The sequence below is a fragment of the Lactuca saligna genome, chromosome 6, assembly GCF_052625555.1.
Source record: "Lactuca saligna cultivar CGN05327 chromosome 6, ASM5262555v1, whole genome shotgun sequence".
Classification (NCBI taxonomy): domain Eukaryota; kingdom Viridiplantae; phylum Streptophyta; class Magnoliopsida; order Asterales; family Asteraceae; genus Lactuca; species Lactuca saligna.
The window spans coordinates 22,680,148-22,690,414 of record NC_136422.1 but is presented as its reverse complement, the minus strand read 5'-3'; positions in this window follow the sequence as shown (position 1 = coordinate 22,690,414).

Genomic DNA, 10,267 nt, shown 5'->3' with positions numbered 1-10,267 from the left:
CTAAAGGCAGGGCACCAATGCTGGAGTGATAATTGTTATTATAGGAAAACTCTACAACAGGTAGATAGGAATCCCAACTCCCACCAAAATCTATGACATAAGTCTGTAACATATCCTCAAGTGTCTGGATGGTCCGTTCACTCTGGCCGTTAGTCTACGGATGATAAGCAGTGCTGAAATGTAGTCTCGTACCAAGTTCCTCATGGGACTTCTGCATGAATGGGGAAGTGAACCAAACATCTCGGTCTAAAAACAATGGAAACCGGAACCCATGACAAGCAAAAAGCTCACAAACATACACATCGACCAATTTCTCGGCTGAGGAGCTCTCCTAGATGGCCAAAAAGTAGGCACTCTTGGTCAATTTATCCACGATGACCTAGATAGCATCAAAAACCCTTATAAATCTTTAGTAGTTTGGTGATAAAATCCATAGTGATCTGTTCCCACTTCCACATGGGAACCTCCAAAGGCTGCAGCTTGCCATTCTGCCTCTGATGCTTGGCCTTGACCATCCTACAAGTCAAGTACCTCTCAACATACTGTAACGCCCATAGATTCGGGCTAGTTAATTTAGAGACAATAAGCATTAAAAATGACCAAACCGGCACAACGCTGCGTATCGTAAAAAGTGAATTTTTGATAAACTACTTTTTAGCATTAGCGGTCTAAATGAAAGTCGTAGTGTATGTTAAACGGAGAACCTACATACAAAGAACATCAAAATCTGTCTTCTTTTGAGGAAGTTTTGATTTTCTTAAGATTTAGCGTAGCAGTACATAACCTGAAAGTCGATACAACCTAAATGAGAATTGATGATTTCATTAATAGGAGCTTAACGATATAAAGATAGTCGAAAACAGACGTCGGATGAGAAAGTTATGAATTTTTAATGAACTTTAACTGTTTAAGCATGTTAAAATATAACTTTAAAAATAAAGTCAAAATTAGCCGACGGAGTCTAAACAAAAGTTGTAGATCCCGTTGATACCTAAGCGTTGATATAAATAAAGTAAAAAACGGAGCTCATATGCGAAAGTTACAGATTTTAGAAGATAAATAGTTTTTGGAGTAACTATCGTGTGACACGTGGCATGATCTGAGCCATTACTTCCTCCCCACACCTTTCCACTAGATGGTGACACCTAGCATGAGTACGCCCAACGTACCCATCTAGATGGCCAATGTACAGCCTTCAGACACGCTATAAATAGAAGTGCAAATCACTTCATTTCTTCACACCTTCTAACCAATTCTCTCCCAAACCCTCTAAGGCTTTCCATGGAACCTCGTAGGTGTTAGAAGCGAGTCCTGGAGCGTCGGAAAGCCCCAAAAAGAAGAGATTTTGGCTCAGAAGTTCTGCCCATGCAGAGCCTGGTTCCTCGCTAAACCCCCTTGTAAGTGAGTTATGCTTACCATACTATAAGTATAACTTATGTTTAAGTTCATTATTGTTATTATGAACCTATAAACAATATTTATGAGTGATTCCAAGTTGTTATACTGATTGATCTTCTTACGGGGATGATACCTAGGTTGTGATACAGTGAGGTGTTTAAAGTGGGATTTCCAAACAGTATACTTCATACCTCCGATATGATCCTACCTGGTTGTTCATTACTAGATAGATATTGAAGTAGACTTTGAGTTAATGGTGAATCTAGACTAATAATTAGTTGCAATAAATATTTGACTAAAACTTAGCAATAATAATGCTAGGTTACATCAAAAGAAAAGACAGTTGCTAGAAGCGAAGTGAAGTGCTACCCGAATTTCGAGTCATCACTTTAACAAGTGAATGCATAGTACATTTCATGAGCATGATTTTAATAAAAGTATTAGTAAAAGTATTAAATATATGTTGAAAGTTTATATGTGAGTTATATGCTTGTTATCTGGAAAAATGTGTTATATATATATATATATATATATAATAATAATAATAATAATAATAATAATAATAATAATAATAATAATGATAATAATAATAATAATATGCAATGCGAACTAGACATGATTCTATATGTGTTGAGATGTATTTACATGATAATAATAATAGAAGTATTATAAATGACGAGATAAATGTATGTTAATACTTAATACTCTGTATAAAATATTACACTAAATTAAGATAGTGTTTCCATAATAGAGTTGGTACTGAAAGTTGATTATAAACATTATAGGCTTGGTTAGTGATGAAATAAGATGCAAAAGAGATGCTTAGTTTAATTAAGTTTAAATATTGGGTAGTATCTTATTAAGGGTACATGTGTGATCGGAATAAAGAGTAGAAACTTTGTTCGAAGAGATTGATGATCGGTAGAGTATGTCCTACGTACAAAAGTACTTTCTAAGTATCAAGTATTTTTCAAAGCTATGTGTCTTAGGTGCTACTTGTGATAGGGTATTATTATGTTCTAGGTACGAGTCCTACTCATACCAGGGTACTATAATGTGCTAGAAGTACTATCATGTACAAAGTCCTTCTTTTTAACACTATCACGTGTCGGGGTACGTGAGCATACGAGAGTACTTTATTAGTATTTCCCGATACATTTTATTTTGAAGTGCTTTGGAGTCATCGTTTCATTTATGAAATGGTCCGGCGAGCTTTATATGTCAACGTTTCCTTTCACGAAGTAATTGAGGGAACTTTGTAGACTGCCTAATAAAGTATGTTAGTAATAGACGACTACTAGGTATGTCTGATGTTGTATTGCCAGAAAGGGTGAGTTTGGGGGTAAAATACCTTGGTATGTGCATATTTAGTTACATATTTTGTCTAAAATCTTAATACTTTTTGGCTAATCTGTCCTAATTATTGAACAAAAGGTACTTAATTGTGTCTAAATTATATTTTCATCCGAAAAGACATCCTAAAGTTAAAAAGGAAGCAGGATTAAAAAACGCAAGCCTATGAAACAAAGAAAGAAGAGAATGAAGGTAAAAGAGTGAAGAACTCGGCGAGTTGGCCATCGACTCTCCGAGCAAACACGAATATTTGCGAACCTTTGAAGACTTGGCGCCCACGGGATTTAAGTGATGGACTCGTCGAGATAGTTTGTGGGACTCAACGATTCGCCCCTATTTTTAGAAAACTATATATATGAGATAATAAGCCGAGACAAAGACTTCTTCTGGAACCCTTGGCGACTTAGCTGCGATTGAAGGGTTATTGAAGCTCCGGAGTTCGAAGATTTACCCTAGAGTTCAATTTGAAAGATATTAAAGGCAACATATACTCTCTTCTTCTTAATCTATTGCACAAAACTATGTTTTTACTTATGGATTTCGTTTTTTAGATATTATTTACTATAAACATGAGCTACAACTGATAACTTCTATTTAGGGTAGATTAGCTTCTTAATATCGATTGATTTTATGGTATGGATTATTTGATTTGGTGAATTTTTTTTGCTAAGCTTGTAAACGATCCTTATGTGTTGACAAAAGCTATTTTCTGTTAATTATCAAGTATATGAAGTTGCATGAACATCCACTTAATTACTTGCTTCATATGATTTATGTGAAAACAACATTGTATGCCTTGTATTAGTGAATATGAACCTAGGATTAATAGAAAACAGGTCAATTAATGTGTAAGCTTGTGTGACGAACAACCATACAAGATGTTGATTAAATTAGTCATTTAATTAGCTAGAACTACTAGTATTACTTAACCCGAATCAAAATACTAGGAAATTCATTAGTTTAACCAATTGGACACTGTTTAAATTAATTTGTTTTCTACGGGTTATTAATAGTGAACACGAGCCTAATCACATTAATCGGTAGCCAATGACAAAATAATCCATTGCACTTGCCATAAAATCAACTATAGAAACGAGTGCGTCGAACCTAAACAAAAGTCTTTTTTATTGTTGAATCTATTTATCTTTAATTTTCTTAGCTGTTAGTTGTTTTTTCTTAAGAATTAGTTAATTGTTAAGTTTCTAGTCTTGCAAAACTAGAGAAAACCCCCTATTTTTATTGTTTGTTTAAATTAGGTAATTCTAGTATTTAGTTTAATTGTTACCGTTCTTGTGTTCGCTACCCTGCTTGCTTGAACTATATTGCTAAATGATAGGTACACTGCCTTTCGTGTGTTTATTTGTGTTTGAAGTAGTAGGATTAAAACTAGTGCATTTTACACACATCAAGTTTTTGGCGCCGTTGCCGGGGACGGTTTTAAATAGTTATATTAATTGCTAGAGTTGTCGATCCTTTGTGTATGATTTATCTTGCACAAAGTTACCATTTTAGTTAATTAGTTATCTAGTTTAAGTGCTAGTTAGTTTTAAATTTTTTTTTTTTCTGTTTTAGCCATTATCACGTCGAGTGCAGTTAAACTGACTTGACGAGTCCATTGTAAATTTTTTCATTTTCGTTTTATTTCATTTTTGTTCTTTTTACGTGTGTTTTATGTTCTCTTATATGTATTATATGACTCGAGGATCAAATACACCTTTGGTCCCACCATTCGATGACCCGGAATCTGCTCTTAGGAAGAACAAGGATAAAGATGTTGAAGAAACTAACCCGCCAAAGAAGTCATCTTTCAAGGACCTTAAATCGGTCTTTAGAAAGAAGAAAGGAAAGAAAGTGGGTGAGTCTAGCAGTCAAAAGAGCGACGGAAGCAAGATTGAGAGTTTTGAACAAGATCCTATTCCAAAAGTAACCGAATACGAGACAAAATCTGAAGAAGAAAGCGAACCTGACAACACCATGGCTGACATTGCGGATATTACCATGGGGTAATACAAAAGAAGAATGTGTGATGATACCGGGCCTGGCCTCGTGCAACCTCTAATTCCATCAATTGCTAATTTTGAACTAAAAGGCAACATAGTAGCCCAACTCAAGGACATCCCATTCTATGGGAAAGATCATGAAGACGCATACAAGCACATCGACGAGGCTAACGACATAGCCGACTATTTTAACATCCTTAATGTTCCTCGCGAGACTGTTTTGCTTTGTATGCTACCGGTTACACTTAAGGGAGCCATTAAAGATTGGCTAAAAGCTCTCCCTCCAGGAACCATCACCACACGGGCTCAATTACGTGAACAGTTCATTGATCAATTTTGCCCTCCCTCAAAAATACCAAAATTGAAAAAAGCCATTGCAAACTTTGAGAAACAAATGGGAGAGTCATTTTATGAAGCCTGGGAGAGGTAGAAGAGTTTGTTGTGGAGTTTCCCCCACAATGATCTTAACATTCAACAAGAAGCCTCCATTTTCTATGATGGAGTCAACGTGACAACTAGGAAACTCCTTGATTCCCAAGGACCACTCTCAAAGAAGAATCCCGGTGTTATAAAGGAGCTAATTCAAGAATTCTCTAAGAACTCTAGAGAATACCATAATCCAAGGGGCGACTCAACACGTGGGACAACGAACTCAGTTTCTGATAATATTGCAGCAGTGATGGCGAAATCGGATAGTTTGGACCAAAGAATGACAAAGATGGATCAATTCATCCATGCCATACGGGTGAGATTTGACAATTGTAGCAGGCCTCACCTTACTAAGGATTGTGATTTAGATGAGAATAGGAACCGGAAAGAACAAGTATGTTATTCCAGTGGCGACAGATATGATGAAGATTGGAGAAAACTGAAAAAGGAATGGCTAGCATACGATGAATACAAGAAGGCAAAGGAGGAAAAGTATAAGATGAAAACAAGGGATTTTTATCAAAAGGAGGAGCCAGTGCAAGATAAAAATATGGACTTTAAAGACATGCTCACAAGATTTGTGGTTGCATCCGAAAAAAGACACAATGAAACCGATGCTGCAATTAGGAAACAACAAGCCATGATGAAATAGCAACAATCATTGATGAGAAATCAGCAGGCCTCTATACTAAACATTGAAAAACAGTTAGGCCAACTTGCATTACAAATCAATCAAAGAGCATTGGGTGAACTTCTGAGCAATACCGAGAAAAATCCGAGAGGTGCTCAAATTAACATTGTGACGACTAGAAGTGGGAAAATAATTATCCCTTTGACACCTATAATGAATGATGATACAAGAGAGGTGCAGGAGAAGCAAAAAGAAGACCCGCATTCCTAATCAGTCGACCTAATTCGTCGAGTCAGGGATAAGGACTCGATGAGTACACAGTCAGAAAACAAGAATGATCCCCCTTTGAAACGTTATCAACCTCCATTGCCATTTCCAAGTCGGGCAAGACAAGAAAAGTAGAATGAATATTATCAAAAGTTCTTGGAACACATTAACGCCCTCCAAATCAACATTCATTTCATAGAAGCAGTTGCACAAATGCCCAAGTACGCAAAATTCTTAAAAGAGTTACTCACTAATCGAGAGAAGTTGGAAGAGGTGTCGAAGGTGGTGCTTAATGAGAATTGTTCAGCTGCAATGTTGAACAAATTACCAAAGAAGATGGGGGACCCGGGTAGCTTCAGTTTGCCTTGCCAATTTGGGAACATAGCTACTAGTTATGTATTGGTGGATTCGGGGGCGAGTCAATCTTATGCCATACTCTTTCTTTAAAAATTTGAACCTTTGGAGCCGAAACCAATTCTTATGGCAATACATTTAGCAAACAAGATGGTGACATTTTGAAGGGGAATATGTGAGGACTTATTGGTAAAAGTTGATAAATTTGTATTCCCTGTGGATTTCATAGTGCTAGATATGGAAGAAGATCACCAAGTACCGATCATTCTTGGAAGACCTTTCCTAAATACCGCAAGTGCCATAGTAGACATGAGAGAATCTAAGCTTACCCTTTGGGTGGGATAAGAGTCATTCACATTTGGAGTTAATCGATCCATGAAACATTCCAAGTATAATGATAACATGACTTTCTTGGTGGATGTTTTCGATGAACTAATAGAAGAATTCAAAGAAGACAAGTCAAGCGAATCCACATATGCCCTTGAAGATGACTTTGATGCTGAACGAGACCTAAAAGAGATAGAGATAATGCTTGAAGAATCTGAATACGAAGAAATAATCACAAGCTCTGAAAAGTCAACTCGCCGAGTAGCTGGCACTGACTCGACGAGTCCATCCATAAAATCGCGATCAGAAGAGGATTTTAGCATGGACTTGTCGAGTCCTCTCTATGGACTCAACATGTTCAGTGTACAAAACATGGAATTTGTAAGGGTCGAAATTATGTTGTAATGAGTCGAAGTCTGTACGCTTCATATATTTTGTAATGTATTTACTAAGGTGTCTTATGTTCGAAGCTTAATGTCCATGCCTTATTATTTTTTATTTACTTTCATGTCTCTTATAAATAGGGACATTACTTAGATTTAGATAAGAGTCTTTACAGAACTTGTCTTCATTACTCTCTGTAAAACTATTGGAAGTATAACTGAGCTGAAACCATATTCTATTTATTCATCGTGTTCATTTCATATTGATATTACTCTGATTTGATTATCTTTACTCGATTAACACTTCATCAATTGGTATCAGAGAAGGAATCATTACCACGATCTGAGTTTTAGTTCAATCTTTTGTTTTTGAATCGTAAAATTTGGTTCAAAAGTTTCCGCACTGTTAGATTCAGAAAATCATCTCTGATCATCAGTTTCGATTCTATTCTGCATTTGATTTGCTTAATCGAATGTTTGTTTATGAGTTTCTGTTCAACTCTTTCAATCAAATTCAAATTTCTTCAAGTTTTCTGAAAATTCTTATTCGTACGATAATGGCGAATTTCAACATGAACACAATGACTTCTTTCTCGCATCTGTTAGGATCTTCCACGAAAATTCCTATGTTAATTATGGAGTATTATGATCAATGGGCAGATGTCATGGAAGATTATCTAAATGGTTTGAATGAAGAACTCTAGAATTGCATCTCAGGAACTGCTCAACCTCCATTGAATGTTCAAAACATTGGATCTTTGAATTCCACTACTGTTGTTGATGAACAATCCACAAGGATGAAGAAGAACGAAAAATGTTGTCTGAGGGAATTGAGAGGTGCACTACCACCTGTTGTTTACAATTACATGTGTGGTTGTAAAAGTGCAAAAGAAATCTAGAATACTCTCAAGGAGAAATATAAGGGAAGCGAGAAGACGAAAATCAATTCTATGAAACAATGTCTCGTGGAGTTGAAAGAACTCAGATAAAAGGAGAGTGAACCAATTGAAGTTTACTATGATCGCTTCAGTGAGCTGATTTATCGACACAATCGATATGGAATCACAAGGTCTGCAATGGAATTCAATCTTACCTTTGTTATAGGACTCCGTAAACAATGGAGGAGTGTAAGAATGACGGTGAAGAATCAGTAGAGTTTCGACACATCTTCTTTGAATGATTTGTATAATCAACTGAAAACTCACGAAATTGAGGTAAATGAAACGGCAGAAGAATCGCAGCTCGATCTAGGAGGTCCGTTAGCACTTATCTCAAAAGTAACTGAAAAGGAAGCAGTTGAAAATGGTGATTCAGATGTTGAAGATGGGCTTTTAATGAATTCGGATGATGATGCAATAGATTTTTATTCGAACAACAGGGTCAAAAAGTTCTTTAAGAGACCTTTCAATCTGAAAGTGAGGCAGAGTGAAGGAAAATGAAGTTTTGTGAACAAGGCTATTGGTGAGGAGAAGAAGTAGATTGAAAAGAAAGATAGGAAAGTTGCTGAGGAGAAGAGTGAGAGAAAATTAAAAGGAGATTCGGGTGCAGATTGCCATTACTGCAACGGAGCAAATCATCTTGCAAATGATTTCATGCTTGGTAAGAAAGAAGAGAGAAAGAATAAGGTGAAGGATGAGGTGTACTACATAGAAAGGCTGGAGGAAGTGAGAGCTAAGGCGAAGGGTATGTCTTTCGTGGCTTGAGGAGAACAGGAGGAAGATGACACATATCAAATCTGGTCTTTGGGCTCAGATGATGAAGAAATGCGTAATCCTACGCATGACGCCATGTATGCAAAGCTAGAGGACGATTCGGACAAAGAGGTGACGGGTCGATGCTTTGTATCCAAATATGCTGATAAGTCTCTAATGACGACTAAGGCACGTTCTATTCTTGAATCTTTCAATATTCCTTTGAATGCATATAATTCTGAAATTGTTGCTTTTGATGATATTGTTGCTTACTTTGATTCAATTGTGGTGTCTGCTAGTAACAAAGCTAAGAAATTAAGCACACAATTGTTAGAAACTCAGAAGAGGCTAGATTCGAAAATAACAAAAATAGAATGTTTAGAAATGCAAGTTACAAACATCATGTGTGATAGAGATTCTCTTTCTAGTGATGTAAAACTTTATTACCTCAACGAAACATTTACTGTAACTCTACAAAACGTCTTTATGGCAAATTCACTGCATTGCATCATTCGAGTGACATTAGCAAAGAACAACATAGAAAATTATTGCATTTTTTAGCATACGAAAGAGAGAACGTTGATAATATTTCATATGATTGTGAGAAGAATATTGTTGAGTTTAATAAAATTCTAGATGATAGATATGCTTATGGTATAGTGAAAATTGATGAATGTCTTGATTCAAATGAATTGGTTAACATTGTGAATGAAACATTGACTAAATCTGAACAAATCAAAATTTTGAAAAAGACTGAGAATTCGACATCTGATTCACATTCTAACTTTGCTGTTATTGAAGACAATTCTGATAATATTAGTGAAATTAGTGAGCTTGAGGATATTGATTTTTCTCAGTTGTCTGTCATTAATGTTGCATCAAAATCTAAAGGGAAAGAAATATGTAAGGATTCGAATGTTAAGATTGACACTGACAAACCTTCAACTTCAAAATTTTGTGATTTTGATTTTGTGGATATCTAAGATAGTCAAATGGATGATAGTGATGATGAAAATGATGACGAAGTTCAAAAGGAACTTACTTCAAACAACGATTCGAAAGAAACTGAAATTCCACGAATTGTAGTTTATCAAGTGTTTGGAGACACTGAAAAATTCGACAAAGTGTTGTCTGAGAAAGGTGGTCATTATTTGGAAACCAACACTATGATTTATCCGAATTTTAAGTGCACTAATGATATTATATTCCCAAATCAAGTATTTGTTACCACTGGGAATGTTGAGAATGTCAAACCGGAATTCAAGAAATTACTTGAAGAAGACAACAAGAAAACAACTGACGAAGGATTCTTTTCAAACCAAAGCATTGTCGAAAATAATCTAACAAAGAATTTGTATGTTTTTCAAAGACAAAAACCTCAACGAAAATGGGTTGACAAATCTAAATTTGTGAATGAGCTTTTAAAGCAAGTTG